Genomic DNA, 21,370 nt, shown 5'->3' with positions numbered 1-21,370 from the left:
CGTGGAGGAGGTCCTTGGAGAGAGTGGCAAGTTGTGTGAGCATCCGGGGCGGTGATGGGAGCCCGCGTAAGGTCACCGCCACCACCATGTGAGGGATACTTTGTCTCTCCCTCACACTCCACTTACGCCGCCCTCTACTGCCCTCCCGCTCCCTCTCACCCTTCACCCTCACTCTGTGTGTGCTCTTCTGCACCCTCCCTCACGCCTTCTCACCCTTCACCCACACCCTGTGTGTACTCGCCTATTTGCTTGCGGGGGTTGAGCTCTGCTCTTTCGGCCCGCCTCTCAACTGTCAATCAACTAATGTACAGGTTCCTGAGCCTACTGGGCTCTATCATATATACAGTTAAAGCTGTGTATGGAGTCAGCCTCCACCACATCACTCCCTAAAGCATTCCATTTGTCTTCTACTCTGACACTGAAAAAATTCTTTCTAACGTCTCTGTGTGTGTGTGTGTGTGTGTGTGTGTGTGTGTGTGTGTGTGTGTGTGTGTGTGTGTGGTTATATATATATTATTTATATATATATAATATAATATATATATATATATTATCTATATATATAATATATATATAATATATATATATTATTTATATATATAATATATAATATATAATATATAATATATATATATATAATATTATCTAGCAGATATGATAGAAAATTAAGTACGGATCAGTGCATTAGACATTCGACGGTTAAAAAGACGAGGCATGATAACCACCTACAAAATTCTCGGGGGAATTGATAGTGGACAAAGACAAACTCTTTAGCACGGGTGGGACACGCACAAGGGGACACAGGCAGTACCCAGATGAGTCAGAGACATTAGAAATAATTTTTTCAGTGGCAGAGTAGTCGTCAAATGGAATGCTTTAGGGAGTGATGTGGTGGAGGCTGACTCCATACACAGTTTTAAATGTAGATATGATAGAGCCAAATAGGCTCAGGAATCTGTACACCAGTTGATTATCTTGAGGTTATCTTGAGATGATTTCAGGGCTTAGCGTCCCCACGGCCCGGTCCTCGACCAGGCCTCCTTTTTGTTACAAACCTCCCCCCCCCCACGAGGAAGCAGCCCGTAGCAGCTGTCTAACTCTCAGGTACCTATTTACTGCTAGGTAACAGGGGCATCAGGGTGAAAGAAACATTTTGCCCATTTTTCTCCGCCTCCACCGGGGATCGAACCCGGAACCTCAGGACTACTACGAATCCGAAGCGCTGTCCATCCAGCTGTGAGGCGCCCTGATTGACGGTTGAGAGGCGGGACCAGAGAGCCAGAGCTCGACCCCGCAAGCACAACTAGGTGAGTACATACACATTCACTTCCCCCCCCCCCCCCCCCCATCCATCCATCCATCCATCTCACGTCCCTGGAACGTTGACTTGTCAGTGAAAACATTACTGTATATTCAATTCTGAAGGGAATAGACAGGCCTGACAAGGACATTATTTAGTATATGATGTACACGAACATATGAATACAGTTGGAAATTAAGTACGCAATTTAGCCACACACGTTCGAAAGAATTTGTTTCAGAGTATTTTTTACCCTACACAGACGTAGACATACGCAGACGATGAGTCACAATAACGCGACTGATGACCAAACTACACATCAGAAAAATGGTAAAAAAACGACGATGTTTTGGTCCATCTTGGAGCATTATCAAGTCGGCGAAGACATACTATGAGAGTGAACACAAGGAATGGAGTTAAAGTGGTGGAAGCCGACGGCACAAGGTAATCTCCAGAGAGACTTAAGTCTAACTGCTAGAGTCTAGACGAAAATGTGCCGGGAATGTGGTGGTACCCACTGACCAGATGTCATGTAGTAAATATTTGTGTACTCTTCAGGTGTGACTGTGTCCTATTGGGTACACTTTGTCCTTGGCCTGGTTGATGGGGTTCTGGGAGTTCTTCTACTTTCAAAGCCCGGCCCGAGGCCAGACAAAGTATGTGTTTTCTCTGGAAATCCACACAGTGGAACACCTCTTGACGACCACGAGACGGCTGGGCTACGGGCAAGGTTGCAAGGTATAGTCAAGGTCCAGTGTTGTCATGGTCCTGGACTTTGCACATCTTTTAACTTCTGATCTGCAACAGGTATGCAATAGGCTCTAGTTAGCCTAGTATATAGAGTGGGAGGATTAATCCAATTTACCAATGCCCTATCATTACTGAGCATACAGCCTGGAAGTTCAGTCTAATGATAAACGATCTGTAAATCGCCTGACCAATCCCACAAGTCTTCCTTAACAACAAAGCCTTCTATGGATATTTTGTCAAAAGCTATTAAGATGTCCATCGTGTCCTCGCCTCCACCCTCCGGAGTCATTGGTGCGGCTGCAATAGACTAGCAGCAAAAGGCTTGGTGTTAATATCCACTCCCATTTTTTTCTCTAGTCATTACAGGGAGGTTGTTTCCCTTCATTGTGTTCCCTCCTGCTTGTCTCCTGGCGTCTCTTCTCCATTACCATCATCTTGCATTTGCTTATGTTGAACTCCAAGAGCCATTTATCGGACCAACTCTGCAGTTTAAGTTATCGAGAAGTATCTTAAAATCTTCATCTGTCTTGATTCTTCTCATTAACTTTGCATCACCTGCAAACGTCGACATATTGGATGCAACCCCTGTGATTAGGTCATTAATTTACGGGCTACTCATGCCTTTGCCCCCGCTTGGGCGGCTTAATCTTTATCAATCAGATCATTAACATAAATGATAATTAGTATGGGTCCCAGCACTGATCCCTGAGATACCCCGCATGTTATTCTATGCCAGTCCGACGTCTCACCCCTCACTGTGTCTGACTCCCGTCTGTTAGGTACTCTTACTAATGTATTTACGCTTCCACTTCCTGCTGCTTGCCTGCCTCACAGGTTTATGTAGTAGTCTCTTGTGTGGAACTGTCATCGTTCATCTTGATGGTTAGCGATGTAGTGACCATCGTACGTAGTAGAAAGTCGTTTTCACATATCCATATATTAAAACATTGATTGTAACCATGATATATATGTACTTCCGCCTACAGTTTAGACCTATTGTCTTATGTATGACCCTCTGTCCTGCGTGACAGTGAATACCAGCATTATCCTCACTTTAAAAAGACTTAATCGAAATCCTCAAATTAGGCAAAATTGTAATTAATTTTGTCAATAAAGATGTTAATATTAATACCGTCATACGTCTTAATGGCTTCGTAATTGTAGATGTTGAAGGGTGAGCAGCAGCTGCTGAGTATATTATGCTGCACTCAACAGCGTGTGGGTGCAGCAGCTTGCTGTATTTAGAGATTAAAGAAGACTACGTGTAGCCCCGGGGGGGGGGGGGGGGACACTTTTAAAGTTGCTTGAATGAATGAGAGGTTTATGCAAGCTTACCCTGTCATCCTAATTAGTGTGGAGTGTGATGTCTGGAGGGCGTGCTGGCCTGGCTCGCGCTCGGGGCGCCCGTCTTGGTCCCGCTCCGACCCTCCCCCCACTCCCTCCCTCTCGGATTCCCCCACACCCCCTCTCTCGGATTCTCCTAGGATCCCGCTCATGTCCCACTCCGGTAAGACGGGAGCCACTGCACGCGGGTCTACCCTTGTGGCTGGTAGCGTAAGAGCTATGGTGGTCGACGGTCGGTGGCCAAGTGAGGGTTGATAATGATACACTGGTGCCTGTCCCTGAGACACCTGTCCTCACACTCTTGTCGTATCTACACATCTGTAACACCTCCCCTCGCACACCTGGCCCGGTACACACACCTGGAACACTTCACCACCAACCAGGAGGCTGGTCACAGGCCGGGCCGTAGGCACACACTGATCATCGGAACCAACAACAGGTAGACCTCTACTCACACCTGTAACATTACACACCTGGGTCACTCTACACCCCAGTTACACACCTGTGTCACTTCCCCCCCCCCAAATAATTTCTCACTAATTATGCTGTTAGTCACCAACTTTTTTTCCATCAATATCGGCACGTGTAATTTATGTGGTCTGATTTTTCCTAAATAATGGCGGCGGCAGGTGGAGGGCCGGCAATATGGACGCTTCTAGATACCAATATTGAAGAGCGAGTGGGGCCACGGACTCTGGCGGAGGACTCTCGTGGGTCGACCAGCGGCCCCTGGTGGACGGAGGAGGGGCCCCTGGCGGGCGGGCGGGAGGCGGGGGCGGCCCCTGGCGGGCGGGCGGGAGGCGGGGGCGGCCCCTGGCGGGCGGGAGGCGGGGTTTCTTACCACCAGGTTTCTGGTGGTAAGAAGAAAACACACCATGATACTAGATAGTAAAAGATAGAGAGTAACATAGGCTGGTCTCCTCTGCGTCACTAGACGCAGCTCTCGCTCCCTCAGTGCGACTACTCTCTATGTAGTGTCTGAACGCCTCGGGGTGTTAAGAATCTGTGATCAAGTTTTGAGACAGAAGAGGCCACCACCACCTTGATGCTGGTAGAGTACAGAGCTGCGTCACAGAGCTGCGTCATGACCCGCGTCATGACCCACTCACACATCCTCGGTGGCCAGGAGTTGGCGACGGCGTCGTCTTCACGTCCTGTCTGTAACTGTACTGTACTGTACTTTACTGTAACTGTACTGTACTGTACTGTAACCTGTACTGGGACGCGCCTCCAGGATCTTCTCCCTAACCTCGTCTTACTTTAACTTTGATTCTTGTGGCTTTTGTCTTGTATTTTTCCTGCCATTTTTTTCATTTAATATTTTATTGCTTCGGGTTCTTTTGTGTCCTTTGTTCGCTGTTATCTTGCGTTATCTACGGCTTCTTTGCTTTTGTCATGAAGGCTCCTAAAATAGCTAGTTCAGAGGGGTCCCTTGGAGTTTTAAAAGTGAACAAAGAAACAACAAAAAAAACCACTTGAATTGTTATGAATTGTCTATTCATTCCATAAAAAAAATTCACCTATTCATTCCATAAAAGAATGACACAGGCTACAGTGACAGATGTTGAGCGGCCGGGAGCCGTCCCGGGACGCAAGAGCCGTCACCTTAGTTGCCCTCTTGCAACGTCACTGCTTGACAACACAACACAACACAAGACTAATGGCTACTGCAGAACCCCTGTTGACCCATACGAGAGATGTAGGTGTGTGTGTATTCACCTAGTTGTGCTTGTGGGGGTTGAGCTCTGCTCTCGGCCCGCCTCTCAACTATCAATCAATCAACTGTTACTAACTATGTGTGTGGTGGGAGCCGTAGTGGTGTAAGTAGACGCTAGTTTGTAGGGGAATGGAACTTGGCTTCGTTACAGTTGTAAGCTGTTGTTTATTGATGTAGCTGGAGAGATGCAGTGTATTGTACGTTAGAACAATGCCAGATGGAAATATTGTGGAGCTCATAGAGTTATGTGGAGAGAGAGAGGGGGAGGAGGTGGAGGAAGGATTGTGTGGAGGCGGAAGTTAGAGAAGTGGCGAGGGTAGGTGTTGTGTGAGTGAGTGAGGAAATGTCTAGCCATATGGATAGAACTATTGGCTGAATGAATGAATGCCTTGCTGCCCCTGGTGGGAGGATGGCTGCTGTAGTGACTGGCTGTGGTGCTGCCTCAACTGTTGCTTCACTGGCTGGTGTCTGTGCAAACTCAACTTTAAGGCCATGCTTCCCGGAGCTGTTACCACTCCCTCCCCCCGTCTCCTGCTTACCGTGTTCTCCACGTCCCCCCTTGTTGTGTTCATGTCCCCTCCTGTCGTGTTCTTCATGTCCCCTCCTGTCGTGTTCTCCACGTCGCTAGTTAATTTAGAGGAAGGTGGCAGTGTTGTTGGTGTTCTTCGTGGGAGTTACCATGACGGGGTTGTGTTTCTGTGTGGAGGGGGAGGAGGTCATTGTGTCAATGATGAGTGTGGGGGGGGCATGGGGTGCTTGGTGTGAGTGGGAAGGGGACATGAGAGAGCCTCATAACTTATTGTTGCAGACGACGAGTCACAATAACGTGGCTGAAGATATAAAGCCAAAATCACACATCAGTAGATGGAGACGTCGACGATGTTTCGGTTGGTCCTGGAGCATTATGAAGTCGGTTGTGTGGGGGTTATTAACAAGGTTATGGTTGTGGAAACCTACCCCCCCCCCCCTCAAACACGACATACTTGGCATGGTGACTAACTGAAGACATTAGGCGCAACTCATCACATTGTATTTGTAACGCTTCGCAATGTTGTTGATTACACACAATACAACCCCGCCTGTATGCCGCCCACGCCCACCACCTTGTATTTTATTGATTGTATTTAATGTATTGTTTTAGTAAAGATGGTGACTGCTGGAGCTCTGATGTCATATCCGTCGAGAACGTATTAAAGGTCACGTGACGTAATGTAGCCAAAAGTGGGAGACGTATGATGTCATACATTAACGAGATCGCACATCACTGGGACATGTCAACATTTCACTTTTTGTCTGGGGATTAGGGTGCTTGACCTCGGTGATCTGCAAGCACTCGAGTCTGCTTGTTCAAAGTCCTGTAAGCAAGACTGACCCGTGGTACGAGCAGCGATTATCTCCATGCGAAGCCTTAAAGTGCCTGAGAATTAACACCCTCCTGAGCAGTCTTAGAAGGGTGTTAATTCTCTGAGGTGGTCTTGCTGTGTAAGACACGACAAAGTCGAGAGTGCTCTGCCATACGCCAGGGAGTTGCTGATCTGTTGCAAGAGTCGATATGAGAAGCGGTTGATGACCAGTTTCTGGAATTCAACAACATGTCAGCTGGGCTCTGGAGGACTAATTTTGATTTCTGACTACCAGCTGTGTAAGTACAAAGACAAGTGCTTGTACGTATTCTAGTAGGAGCAGCCGTACCGTTTGCGGTAATAATCCGTCATTGGCAGCGAGTTGCTCCAGGACGCAGACGTTGGTATCAACAAGAGGAGTGGGTGGGGCTGGGGAGGTTGTAAACATACACGAGTATTACATGTGCTGGTATCGAGACACGCTGTCCTCGGGGACCACCACATTCCTTGCTCCACTACCCCTCAAAAATGATCTTGTTCAAGTATGTTTATTGAGACAGGAAAGAAATATATCTCAAAGGGATAGAGTACCTTAGGCGATTTCTACCCCCATTATCTTGTTTTGTGTAGTTCATCTGACCTAATAAACTATTTTCTGCTAGACTAGATAAATCTACGCCAGTTTCCTCCCTGGGGAAGAGGTAGGGACGTCCAGGTGGACCATCCGTTGGGTGCCGTCCAGGAAGGTTGTCTGGTTCTCGCCCGCTAATTAGTGGCATCAGGTGTGCTCGGTGATGTCAGGTGTTTGAGTAATTGATAGATTGATGAATAGTTTCCGTGGCATGAGACTACGGTAATCACGCCCACTTTATGTTGCTGCTAGTGTACACGAGTGGGCGTTGGGAGGTTGTGGGCGTTGGTGGTTGTGGGTGCTTGCTACCTTGCTGTTATCGTCTTGTAATACTGAGGATCAACGTCCCCCCGGCCCGGTCTCTGACCAAGCCTCCTGGTTGCTGGACTGGTCAACTAGGCTGTTGGACGCGGCTGCTCGCAGTCTGACGTATGAATCACAACCTGGTTGATCAGGTATCCTTTGGTAAAGGTGTTTATCGAGTTCTCTTTCGATCACGGTGAGAAGCCGGCCAGTTATGCCCCTTATGTGCAGCGGGAGAGTGTTGAGCAGTCTTGGGCTTCTGATGTTGATAGTTCTCCTTCAGCGTGCCTACTGCACCACAACGTGACTATTCTGCACATCCTGCCATGCCTCCTGGTAGCATGCTATGTTATTTCCGCGTGCAGATTTGGAAGCAGTCCCACTCGAAGTGATAATGTGTGGTTATTGTTGTTTATCTTCGGAACACCTGGCTCATGGTATTGATTTTTTTGTTATGTATATCATTGTGTTATTGTGTTTTGATATATTTTTGTCGGGTGGGATAGCATCTTCGATTAGCTGGGCATCTTCGATTAGCATCTTCGATTAGCTGAACACCACTAGGAAGGCCCATAAGATATCAGGGGTATGGTAATGGCCATCGAGGCTCCTAAGGGTGTCACTCACACTAAGCTGGTGACACTAAGGGTGTCACCAGCTTAGGTCACTATCAAGGTTACAGTGTGTCAAGTCTGGTGAACAATGGGGGGGGGGTCTTTAACCTGTTGATCGTCTGAGAACACGGAGGCAGGTCCTACACCCTCCTCCCCTTCCCTCTTACCTTCACCGCTTCCCCCTCCCTTTGCCTGTCTTTCCTTCACCCCCCCCCCCTTTTGACATTTGCCCTCGTCTCCCTGCCTTTCTTGCCTCTACAACACTTGGTGTTGTGTGAGGAAGGGCGCCGCGACCTTCCCTAGTGTGGGACCGACTCCTGTACGCCACACCTTCTTATCTCTCCCGTTTGTATATTTTTTGTATTCTGCTTCAGGTGTGTATTTTTGTATTGAAGTGTGGTGGAGTTTATCAGGTGAGGGGGAGGAGGAGGCGCGGGGAGATTGTGATCACGACCTCTGCACCAACAATGGCTGCTCACCAAGCTGTGTACTCACCTAATTGTGCTTGCGAGGGTTGAGCTTTGGCTCTATGGTCCCGCCTCTCAACTGTCAATCAACTGATGCACAGTTTCCTGAGCCTACTGGACTCTATCAAGTCTACATTTGAAACTGTGTATGGAGTCAGCCTCCACCACATCACTTCCTAGAGCATTCCATTTATTAAATACTCTGATACTGAAAAAAATTTTCTAACGTCTCTGTGGCTCATCTGGGTACTAAGTTTCCACCTGTGTCCCCTTGTTCGTGTCCCACCCGTGCTGAAGAGTTTGTCTTTGTCCACCCTGTCAATTCCCCTGAGAATTTTGTAGGTGGTTATCATGTCTCCCTTTACTCTTGTTTTCCAGGGACGCGAGGTTCAGCTCCTTTAGCCTTTCCTCGTAGCTCATTCCTCTCAGTTCCGGGACAAGCCTGGTGGCATACCGCTGAATCTTCTCTAACTTTGTCTTGTGTTTAATTGGTATGGACTCCCGTCTGGCACTGCATATTCCAAGATGGGTCTGACATAAATGATATACAGAGTCCTGAACGATTCCTTACACAAGTCTCTAAAGGCAGTTCTTATGTTGGCCAGTCTAGCATATGCCGCTGATGATATCCTTTTGATGTGGGTCTCTGGGGACAGGTTCGGTGTGATATCAACCCCCAGGTCTTTCTCTCTATTTGACTCTTGCAGGATTTCACCTCCCAGGTGGTGCGTGCGTGCGCGCGTGTGGCCAGTCCCTAGCAGATATAACTACCCCTTTCCCCCCTCCTTACTGTCCTAGTCCCTTAACATTCAACATTTCAACACATTTTATTATATATATTCTCCCACCCCCACATTTTATACCCCCCCCCCCACACACTCACACTTTCATCCACCAGTGATGGGGGGGGGGGTAGTGTGGAATCTTGGACCTAACTTGTATTTTTACCTAGTGTTGGTTTTGGGAATCAGTGTCCCAGAGGCCCGGTCTCTGACCAGACCTCCTGGTTGGTAGTCTGTCTGGTCAACCAGGCTGTTAGACGCAGCTGCTCACAGTTTAATGTATGAATCACAGCTTGGTTGATCAGGTATCCTTTGGAGGTGTTTATCAAGTTCTGTTTTGATCTCCGTGAGATGAATTCTATTTATTCTCTTTATGTTTAGAGGGAGAGTGTTGAAAAGTCTTGGGCTCTTGATGTTAAACTTGATGATGTTGGGGTGTTGATGTTGTCCCAAGTCTCTCTGACTTGAGAGACCTGTTGTCTCAACAGCTCTCTCAGCGTACCTATTTTACCTCTGCTTTTCTACGGGGCTATTTTGCACCTCCTTCCTACGCCTTCTGGTCTCGTAAAGAGTTATTTCCGTGTGCAAATTTGGAACCAGTCCTCCTAATATTTTCCACTTGTAAATTATGGATCTCTCCCTCCTGCGCTCTAGAGAATACAGATTTAAGAATGTTAAGCGGTCCCAATAGTTTAGATGTTTTATTGGGGCAGTTCGAGCAGTAAAATATCTTTGCACGTTCTCTTGGTGAGGAATTTCTCCAGCTTTGAATGAGGATGTTAGTGTGCATCAGTATTCCACCCGAGAGGGAACTAGTCTTGTAAGCCTCATCATTGGTATCTTGTTTGAAAGGTTCTTGTTATCCAACCTGTTATTTTTCTTGCAGTTGTGATAGCTACTTTTATTGGGTTCTTTAAAAGTAAGGTCGTCTGACAAGATTACTCCCAGATCTTTTAATATTGATTTTTCTTTCAATAGTGTGATTTGACTGCGTTTTATATGGTGTCCATTTTTATATTTTCGTTTTTTCCGCAGCGCAGGAGCTGGAACTTCATTAAACATATTTTTGTCACCCATTAAAAGACTTGATTTACATCAGATTCTGCTGTCCCCTCTATTGTCTACTCGCAGGAAAATCCTAGTGTAATCTGCAAAGGTACTGTAAAAAGGTACATCGTATGGTACTATAGTTTGTGTCCTTATGTGTCTGATACGAGGATAAAAAGTAGTACCGGAGCAATCACAGTACCCTGGAGGCCTGAGCTCTTCACGGTGGATGATTCATATTTTACCTTGATGACAATTACACACAGAGTTGTGTTCGTTAGGCAATTATAGATCCATCTTCCTACTTTGCCAGTAGGACACTCTTTGTGCGCATTTTGTGTGCAGTAACACCACACTTTTCGAAAGCTTTACTCAAATCTGTGTATATTACACGTGCGTTTTGCTCGTCTTCCGTGACAGGTAAGGCTGTGTTTCGGTGGTCTTGCTATTGTGAGAGGCAGAGGTGCTTGGTGTTGAACCCATGTTGTCCAGGATGGTGTAGATCCTATGATTCTATGGAAGAAAATGCAGAATAGAACCAGTGAAGAGCAGAGGTGCCATAGGCACAATCAGAGAACACTGTATAAACATCAGAGGTCCATGGTTGTTCAACGTCCTCCCAGCGACTATAAGAAATATTGCCGGAACAACCGTGGACATCTTCAAGAGGAAACTAGATTTATTCCTCCAAGGAGTGCCGGACCAACCGGGCTGTGGTGGGCCTGTGGGCCTGCGGGCGGCTCCAAGCAACAGCCTGGTGGACCAAACTCTCAAAAGTCAAGCCTGGCCTCGGACCGGGCTTGGGGAGTAGAACTACTCCCAGAACCCTATCAACCAGGTATTCCATGTGTTTTATGATCTTAATTTGTAGCACCTCTTTTTCAAAGATTTTTTATGATGTGTTATGTTAGTGCTATCTGTTTGTAAATTGTTTGAATTGCTTCCTTTGTGGAGTGGCACGGTTTCCGCTGTGTTTAGTTGTTAGGGATAGCACCAATATCTAGGTTCTGTCTCCAAATAATGTTTAGGGTCTGTGATAGTTTTTTTCCAATTTTTTATGAACATAAAATTCGAGGACTCTTGACCTGATGTGAGTTGCATGAGCATACTGTCTGCGGCCGCTTCAGTGGGGTTAGGGTGACATCTGATACCTGATTGGATGTTACGTGGATTGTACCTGGATGGGGTTCTGGGAGTTTTACTTCCCATGCCCGGCACGGGGCCAGGCTTGAGAGAGAGCTTGGTTTAGTATGACATTCATGAAGAATTCGTTTGGGTCATCATTCTTCAGTGTGTTTAGGGCTCATTGAAAACAGAAACTTCGGTATTTCTGAGAGTCCTCCGAAACCAACAAAGAAATGAGTGAAATACTGTATCCTCGGGGTTTCACTCATGTCACTCATATTAGAAGTAAATTTTGTTCTAGATTCTGCACAGAAGAAAAAGTATTTTTGGTTCCTCTGTATTCCACTGAAGACCTTTGGCTGTCTTTCATCTCCTGGACTTGATATCTTCATAGCTTTAGTTTTATCGTTTCTATTTCTCTGTAAAACCTTTCTCGTCGTTGTTGGGGAGGTGGGCAGGGAGTTTAAATTGTTTTATGATTTGTTTTCTTTGCCTATAGAGGGAACACCGTTCTCGCTCTAATATGCATCTTTTTCTTTCTATTCTTAGTGTATGTAACTTCCTATGTCTAGTGCTGCTGACTGCTCTGTCTATTTTCTCGAAGCACTAATTTAGGTTTGCACTATCTTGCTGTTCTTCCCTGTTTGGTTGTGTGTGGTCTTAGTTTATCAGTTCCTAGTTAATCAGTTTATTGTGAAATTTAAGATTACTGAATTCTCCTCTTGGCTGGGAGACTGGTTGCACGGGTCTAGTCTGAACTTGTTTGTCCATGCTCGTCTGAACTTCGATTAGAGTGTAATCTGATTAATAGGTATTTGTGATTATTATGTTCCAAACCATTAGTTGTTTACAAACATTGTAGTTTGTAAAAATAAGGTCTAGTGTTTTCTTTTCTGGTTGGCTAATGTATTTGACGGTTTAAGGCAAATCTGTCACACACATCCGTTAGAGATTATTTGTGTGTGACTGTTGATTAAACTTATCCTAACATGATAGTTACACATGGCGGTGGTGTGTGTGACGCCGCCGCGGGTGTTGGCGTCACTGTAGCGTCACCACTCACGCCGCCGCGGGTGTTGGCGTCACTGTAGCGTCACTACTCACGCCGCCGCGGGTGTTGGCGTCACTGTAGCGTCACTACTCACGCCGCCGCGGGTGTTGGCGTCACTGTAGCGTCACCACTCACGCCGCCGCGGGTGTTGGTCACTGTAGCGTCACCACTCACGCCGCCGCGGGTGTTGGCGTCACTGTAGCGTCACCACTCACGCCGCCGCGGGTGTTGGCGTCACTGCAGCGTCACCACTCACGCCGCCGCGGGTGTTGGCGTCACTGTAGCGTCACCACTCACGCCGCCGCGGGTGTTGGGTCCTACAGGAGTCGCGGCAGACGGTCCCGCCTCTCACCTTGACCTCTTACTAAAGATCACTTGCTCTTTCTTGCAAGAAAAAAAAATCAGAAAAGTTTTTCATTCAAATATAGTATTTATTACCTCTTCCCCCCCCCTTGCAATGGTGATTCGCCAGTGATATATGAAGACATTATCGCGAGTCAGGAACACAGCATTCTTAACCCTCCTCCCCCAAGCTGCTAAGAAAATAGTCTTTGTTACGGGACAGTAAACAATTGGAAATACAACGAGGACAGTTATCTTTTATTCAATGGCTGATGACTGTCTCCTGGGTGGTGGGTCACGTTGTCCTTTGTGGTGGTGGGTCACCACCTCCTCGAACCCATCCTTGAGACGAGAATAACCAGTAAACTTAAGACCACTTGGCCAAAGATTGCACAACATGAACCAAGAAGGTCATAGTTTAGGAGCACAATTGAAATAGAGTAGTCAGTGGTTGACTAGAGTGGTGACGGAGCCTGTTCACGTGTGTGGTGCCAGCCACCATCTTGAGGTTATCTTGAGATGATTTCGGGGCTTTAGTGTCCCCGCGGCCCGGTCCTCGACCAGGCCTCCACCCCCAGGAAGCAGCCCGTGACAGCTGACTAACACCCAGGTACCTATTTTACTGCTAGGTAACAGGGGCATAGGGTGAAAAAAAACTCTGCCCATTGTTTCTCGCCGGCGCCCGGGATCGAACCCGGGACCACAGGATCACAAGTCCACCGTGCTGTCCACTCGGCTGACCGGCTCCCATGGTGCCGCCAGGGTCACTGTGTGGTGTAACCGGTGGTCACAATACCTGAGGTGTAACCTGTCCACCGAGGGGAATATTGACTTATGCGTAATAAATCAGATGGTGGGCCTAAGTGTTCGGTCGGGTGGGCGAGGGTGTTAAAGAGCGGTGCGGGCCTGGGGGGCCGTGTCGCACGTGTTTACGGTTGTCCAAGTGTGAGGTGTTGTGTGTGTGGAGGGTGTTGGAGGTGTATCATGTTCCCGACACTCCCTGATGCTAGGATGTGAGGGCCGAGGCGTAGCGAGGGCCTCGGGAGTGTGTCGGTGGTGCCACTGGCTGCCTGCCTCAGTTCTGGCCCACCGGCTGGCGAGGCAACACCTGCCGCTCACCTCCCTGTCTCGCGCGCACCTCCCTCCCGCAATCTGTCACTTTGACCTCTGTCTGACCTGTCCGCTCTTGACCACGCTCCTCGTGCGGTACACTCGCTGACCCCAGCCCGCCCTCCAGACTAGAGGAGGTCAACAAGACTGTTGTAAGTCGTGTGAGAGCTGCGTATTGTTCCGGAAACCGACTGAGCTCCTAGACCGACCCATGTGATGCTCGGTGGTGGTGGCGTGAGTGAGTGAGGAGTCCCGGCGTGAGTGAGTGAGTCCCAGGGTGGGACTCAAGCTACACACAGCATCGCCTCTACCTGTCATTACGTAAGTAACTGTGTGCATTACTGGGGACCTAAAGTGTGTGTGTTGCTGGGTTGTGAGCGTGTGTGTGTGTTGCTGGGTTGTGGGCGTGTGTGTGTGTTGCTGGGTTGGGGGCGTGTGTGTGTTGCTGGGTTGGGGGCGTGTGTGTGTTGCTGGGTTGTGGGCGTGTGTGTGTTGCTGGGTTGTGGGCGTGTGTGTGTTGCTGGGTTGTGGGCGTGTGTGTGTTGCTGGGTTGTGGGCGCGTGTGTTGCTGGGTTGGGGGCGTGTGTGTGTTGCTGGGTTGGGGGCGTGTGTGTGTTGCTGGGTTGGGGGCGTGTGTGTGTTGCTGGGTTGGGGGCGTGTGTGTGTTGCTGGGTTGTGGGCGTGTGTGTTTGTGTGTTGCTGGGTTGTGGGCGTGTGTGTGTTGCTGGGTTGGGGGCGTGTGTGTGTTGCTGGGTTGGGGGCGTGTGTGTGTGTTGTTGGGTTGTGGGCGTGTGTGTTTTGCTGGGTTGTGGGCGTGTGTGTGTTGCTGGGTTGTGGGCGTGTGTGTGTTGCAGGGTTGTGGGCGTGTGTGTGTGTGTGTGTGTGTGTTGCTGGGTTGGGGGCGTGTGTGTGTTGCTGGGTTAGGGGCGTGTGTGTGTGTTGCTGGGTTGTGGGCGTGTGTGTGTTGCTGGGTTGGGGGTGTGTGTGTGTTGCAGGGTTGTGGGCGTGTGTGTGTGTGTGTGTGTGTTGCTGGGTTGGGGGCGTGTGTGTGTGTTGCTGGGTTGGGGGCGTGTGTGTGTGTGTTGCTGGGTTGGGGGCGTGTGTGTGTGTGTTGCTGGGTTGGGGGCGTGTGTGTGTTGCTGGGTTGGGGGCGTGTGTGTGTTGCTGGGTTGGGGGCGTGTGTGTGTTGCTGGGTTGGGGGCGTGTGTGTGTTGCTGGGTTGGGGGCGTGTGTGTATGTGTTGCTGGGTTGGGGGCGTGTGTGTATGTGTTGCTGGGTTGGGGGCCTGTGTGTGTGTGTTGCTGGGTTGGGGGCGTGTGTGTGTTGCTGGGTTGGGGGCGTGTGTGTGTGTTGCTGGGTTGGGGGCGTGTGTGCGTGTTGCTGGGTTGGGGGCGTGTGTGTGTGTTGCTGGGTTGGGGGGCGTGTGTGTGTGTGTTGCTGGGTTGGGGGGCGTGTGTGTGTGTGTTGCTGGGTTGGGGGGCGTGTGTGTATGTGTTGCTGGGTTGGGGGGCGTGTGTGTGTGTGTTGCTGGGTTGGGGGGCGTGTGTGTATGTGTTGCTGGGTTGGGGGGCGTGTGTGTATGTGTTGCTGGGTTGGGGGGCGTGTGTGTATGTGTTGCTGGGTTGGGGGGCGTGTGTGTGTATGTGTTGCTGGGTTGGGGGGCGTGTGTGTGTATGTGTTGCTGGGTTGGGGGGCGTGTGTGTGTGTGTGTTGCTGGGTTGGGGGGCGTGTGTGTGTATGTGTTGCTGGGTTGGGGGGCGTGTGTGTGTATGTGTTGCTGGGTTGGGGGCGTGTGTGTGTATGTGTTGCTGGGTTGGGGGCGTGTGTGTGTATGTGTTGCTGGGTTGGGGGGCGTGTGTGTGTATGTGTTGCTGGGTTGGGGGGCGTGTGTGTGTGTTGCTGGGTTGGTGGGCGTGTGTGTGTGTTGCTGGGTTGGTGGGCGTGTGTGTGTGTTGCTGGGTTGGTGGGCGTGTGTGTGTGTTGCGGGGTTGGTGGGCGTGTGTGTGTTGCTGGGTACTCGCCTAACAGTGTCTGTCCCCGGGGGAGTGAGGTCACGCTCTCTGTGCTCAGCCTACCAGCCTCGTTATACCTGTAGCGTTATAATTGAACTATTCTGACACGTTCTTTGTCAAATCTGAAATTAATGTTGTGGATGGCGGTGTCTTCCACAATTATTTCTTTAAATGCATGCCATTTGTTGACCTTCCTTACTGGATACCAGTGTCCCTGCGTGGTGGTGGGTGTCCCTGCGTGGTGGTGGGTGTCCCTGGGTGGTGGTGGGTGTCCCTGGGTGGTGGTGGGTGTCCCTGGGTGGTGGTGGGTGTCCCTGGGTGGTGGTGGGTGTCCCTGGGTGGTGGTGGGTGTCCCTGGGTGGTGGTGGGTGTCCCTGGGTGGTGGTGGGTGACCCTGGGTGGTGGTGGGTGTCCCTGGGTGGTGGTGGGTCTTGGTTAAGCCACCGAGGACATGTGTGGTGAAAACTGTGAAGACCTTTGTGGGGAATCAGTCACCATTTACCAAGAGGCAACATGAGGACCAAGGTCACCTGGTGTGTGCTCCAGCACTCACGACCACACTCCCCTACTGCTGAAAGCACATGTTGATAGCTCACTACACACTCCGACGTCAGTGTCAGAGCTCTTTAAAGAGGAGTCTGGATCCCTGTTTATCGGTGTGGTGATGGTGGTGGTGGAGCATGGCGCAGTTCACCATCACATTCGGATCATGACGGGGTTTACAAGAATGTGATGATGAAGGTGGATCATGATGGGGTTTAATAGATCGCGATTAAAATCTAGTATCCTTCGCAGAAGAGATGACCAAGCAGGCCCGAGGTCATGCCACCACCTGAGTCCTGGTGTCTTGAACGTAATACTGATGAATGAATTCAAAACAGCACTAGGGCGGGTTCTCAATCCTGTAGAGAGCGTAACTGTTTAGAGGAGTCCGATACTGTGGTTATGGTCGTAAACATTGCCCAACACCTGCTCTTAACCCACCAGGTCAACTGTTGAGCCTTCTCCCACCATATAATTGTGCGTGCGTGCATTGTGGCTGTGCATGAGTGCGTGTCCGTGCGCATGTACGTACGTACGTACGTGGGGGGGGGGAGGGGGGAAGAGGGGTGCACTGGTCCTTAGGCAAGGGGGGGGGGGGGTGTTATCCAGCTGGGTCAGGCCAATATAGTTCCTCAGCCTGTCACCCCGGCTGCTGGAATGCAGTTTATGACCTCCCTGACTGGGAGAGGGAGGAGGGGGTGTTGAGGAGGCGCAGGGGGGCTCCTCTCACTCTCTCATATCTGGAACCCCCCCCATCTCACAGCCACATATCTGGAGCTCCCCCCCTCTCACAGCCTCATATCTGGAGCCCCCCTCTCACAGCCTCATATCTGGAGCCCCCCCTCTCACAGCCTCATATCTGGAGCCCTTCCCCCCTCTCACAGCTTCATATCTGGAGCCCCCCCCTCTCACAGCCACATATCTGGAGCCCCCCCTCTCACAGCCACATATCTGGAGCCCCCCCTCTCACAGCCACATATCTGGAGCCCCCCCTCTCACAGCCTCATATCTGGAGCCCCCCCCTCTCACAACCTCATATCTGGAGCCCCCCCATCTCACAGCCTTATATCTGGAGCCCCCCCTCTCACAGCCTCATATCTGGAGCCCCCCCCTCTCACAGCCACATATCTGGAGCCCCCCCTCTCACAGCCTCATATCTGGAGCCCCCCCCTCTCACAGCCACATATCTGGAGCCCCCCCCCTCTCACAGCCACATATCTGGAGCCCCCCTCTCACAGCCTCATATCTGGAGCCCCCCCTCTCACAGCCACATATCTGGAGCCCCCCTCTCACAGCCACATATCTGGAGCCCCCCTCTTACAGCCTTATATCTGGACCCCCCCCCCCTCTCACAGCCTCATATCTGGAGCCCCCCCCTCTCACAGCCTCATATCTGGAGCCCCCCCTCTCATAGCCACATATCTGGAGCCCCCCCCTCTCACAGCCACATATCTGGAGCCCCCCTCTCACAGCCTCATATCTGGAGCCCCCCTCTCACAGCCACATATCTGGAGCCCCCCTCTCACAGCCACATATCTGGAGCCCCCCCTCTCACAGCCACATATCTGGAGCCCCCCTCTCACAGCCACATATCTGGAGCCCCCCTCTCACAGCCAAATATCTGGAGCCCCCCTCTCACAGCCAAATATCTGGAGCCCCCCCCCTCTCACAGCCACATATCTGGAACCCCCCCCTCTCACAGCCACATATCTGGAGCCCCCCCCCCCCCTCTCACAAGCGGGTATCTGGGGCCGCTATAGAATTCATCTTAGGAGTCGGACTGGAGGGGTTCTATATTAGGGTGTGAGGAGATGATTTCGCTACTTGATCAACCAGGCTGTGATTAATACGTCAGGCTGCGAGCAGCCGCGTCAAACAGCCTGGTTGACCAGTCCAGCGACGAGGAGGCCTAGTCGACGACCGGGCCGCGGGGACGCTAAGCCCAGGAAGCGCTTCAAGGTAACTTCAAAATAATTGCCATTTTTCTTCCCCGCCTATTCTTCTAAGGTTAGTTAAAAATGACGGGGGCACAAGACCCCGTGAAAATTGAATATGTATAATTTCGAAATGTATTTAGTTATTTTTCACAATTTTATTTCCCGCCTCTCAACCGTCAATCAACTGGTGTACAGATTCCTGAGCCTACTGGGCTCAATCATATCTACATCTGAAACTGTGTATGGAGTCAGCCTCCACCACAGCACTGTCTAATGCATTCCATTTACTAACTAAACATTTACTTAGTGGCCGACAGTTGAAGTGCCCGAGGAAGACGATGTTCGGGGCGGTGTTTGTGTGGTTTCTGTTCTCATTAATTGGTCTTGGAACTGCTGAGATCTGTCTCTGGGGACTTATGGAGTTATACCTCTCTGATCATCAGCTTGTATATGGGCGGTTGGGCTGCACATTAACAAGGCTCTCTTGCCAGTCTTGGAAACTAACCCAGCCTTCTTATTCATGTGCGTGTCCGTGCGTGCGTGCGTGCGTGCGTGCGTGCTCTGCTAGTTGTGCTTGCAGGGGTTGAGCTTCGGCTCTTTGGTCCCGCCTCTCAACCGCCAATTTACTGGTGTGCAGATTCCCGAGTTTCTCGAGCTGCATCATATATACATTTGAAACTTTATGGAGTCAGCCTCCACGACATCACTTCCTCCTGTGTGTGTGCGAGCGCGCGCACACGCTCGTGTGTATTTGAGGATGTTGATAGTGTTGTCAGGAGACTTTCTGCGATATATTGTCAGTTGTCACTTGTGGATTGCAAATTTCATTAAATATTTTGCATGTGACCGAATTTGGTGTTGTCAGTTTGGTCTGAAAAATCTCCTCAGTCTCCACTTTGAAGCACAATGTGTGTGTGTGTTTTTGGGGGGACCAGGAGGAAGCGGTGCTGTAAACCACTGAGGACCCAGAGGACAGTCGAGTGGCTTGGGAAGCCCGTCCTCAGGCCGGGGGGGTGCGGGGGGGGGATAGGAGACTCGGTATTTCATCCTTTATAGATAAGCTTCGTGATCCCGTTGGGCCACTCATCCCTGTCCACTCCTGGTTAATTTCCCGTTGAGGAGTCGACCCGAGGCTGAGACTCTGAGGATAACCAGCTGTGTGCGCCAGGAGTCAGTGGCAGTGTTGAGAGCGACAGGAGAGTGGTTATTCGTCCTTATAGTCGGTCACGGGTCTCCCTCTGTGGCGGAGGTGCCGGCGTGGTAGATAGCGAAAATGCTACGGGAGATACTTACGAGATTGTTCCATGGGAGTGGAGGTATTGTTCCATGATGGGAGGTTGTCCCGGTGGCCCGAGGTGTGTGTGGGGCGGATCAAGACTAGGCTGGAGTGAAAAATTACTTTTTCCTGAAATATTAAAAAAAAAGAGATTCATAAAACGTGACAAATATGCCAAAAGTAAGAAAACGATCGATTTCGGATGATTGCCGCCATTTTGGGGGGCAGCAGCGTGTCTGAACGCGTCCGACGGGAAGGGGGGGGGGGGGGGGGTCGAAATGTCGAGGAGGGCCGTAACTCGCCAACCGCTGCTGCTGCTACACAATTTATGGCTCAAAATATGAAGAATTCTCATGTTTCTGTGTGCCTTAAGCTTTCTCTGTGGAAGACACACATCATCTGCAACACTTGGTGACTGTAGCTGCTGTCTGCTCTGGTGTCTATTCTTGACTATTGAAGGCTTATATCCACTAATATATATATATATATATATATATATATATAATGTATATAATGTTGCATGCGCCCAACAATGATAAAAAACTGATCCAAGTATGCGGAAAAACCACATGTGAAAAATAGAGAATGCTTAACGCGTTTTCGGCTACATCGCCTTCATCAGAGCAAAGTAGAATGAAAGAATGAATCATTCTTATTTGCCTCTATTTTTCACATGTGGTTTTTCCGCGTACTTGAATCAGTGTTTTTTTTTATCATTGTTGCGCGTATACATACATATACTTATATATATATATATATATATATATATATATATATATATATATATATATATATATATATATATATATATATATATATATATATATATATATATATAAGTGTGTGTAATTTCAGATTTACAACTGACATAAACAAATAATATTAAGGAAATTGTTTCAAAAGCGGTATATATATGGGTATTTTCCCCTTTTGATCCCATCTAATACATTCAAAAATAGTTTTCATGCAAATAACCTTTTTTTCACTGAAAAAGTTCCTCTTAAGACATGTACAAACATGAAGATTCTGCAAATTTTGAGTCATAAATCATGTCTAGCGGCAGCGGTTGGGGTGTTATGGCCCTCCTGGCAATTGTGACCCCTCCCCCCTCCCCCCGTCCACGGACACATTCAGCGCAGTTGCTGGTCCAAAAATGTCGGCAGTCACCTGAAATAGATTTTTTCTTACTTTTGGCATATTTGTCAGGAAATAACAGCTACACTTATGGAAGCAGACTCTCTACAAAGTTACAAATGTAGATATGATACAGCTAAATAGGCTCAGGAATCTGTACCTGTTGATTAACAGTTGAGAGGCGGGACCAAACAGCCTACGCACAACCCCCGCAAGGACAACTAGGTGAGTACACCCACGAGGGAGGGAGGAAGCTGACAGTGTTCAGATCAGGGCCGCACAACTCTCTCTTGTCTTATCAAACAGGTAACCAACAATAAAGAACAATAAAACTTAAACTATTATTAGTTGAACAAATCCACAAGGGCCGTGACGATGATTCGAACCTACATCCGAGATCATCCCAGACGCTGCCTTAATCGCAGCGTCTTAATTCCCCCTTGTGGATTTGTTCATTTGATGCATCACGCTATTGTGATTTCTGTGTGTGTATTATTAGTTATTATTAGGTAAAGTTACAGGGGATGAGAGGCAGAGTGAAC

At 49.3% G+C, this 21,370-nt stretch overlaps 1 protein-coding gene across 36 annotated transcripts in view; it reads left to right on the top strand.

The window, feature by feature from the left end:
• The window catches only part of pins (G-protein-signaling modulator pins), a 188,747-nt gene that overhangs the window by 59,233 nt on the left and 108,144 nt on the right, over positions 1-21,370 (top strand). For 11 of the 36 annotated variants that reach the window (XM_069315865.1, XM_069315856.1, XM_069315848.1 and 8 more), the window contains exon 1: positions 13,880-14,247. The exons of 18 other annotated variants lie outside the window; for them this stretch is intronic. The gene's annotated coding sequence lies outside the window, so the exon portion shown is untranslated. Of the gene's footprint in view, positions 1-6,590; positions 6,754-13,878; positions 14,248-21,370 lie in introns of those variants that run through there. 7 more of the 36 variants (XM_069315862.1, XM_045752246.2, XM_069315858.1 and 4 more) reach the window with 2 other exon arrangements.

The sequence above is a fragment of the Procambarus clarkii genome, chromosome 82, assembly GCF_040958095.1.
Source record: "Procambarus clarkii isolate CNS0578487 chromosome 82, FALCON_Pclarkii_2.0, whole genome shotgun sequence".
Lineage (NCBI taxonomy): Eukaryota > Metazoa > Arthropoda > Malacostraca > Decapoda > Cambaridae > Procambarus > Procambarus clarkii.
Note: the sequence above shows the minus strand (reverse complement) of the source record. Positions and strands in the feature narration are given on the sequence as shown.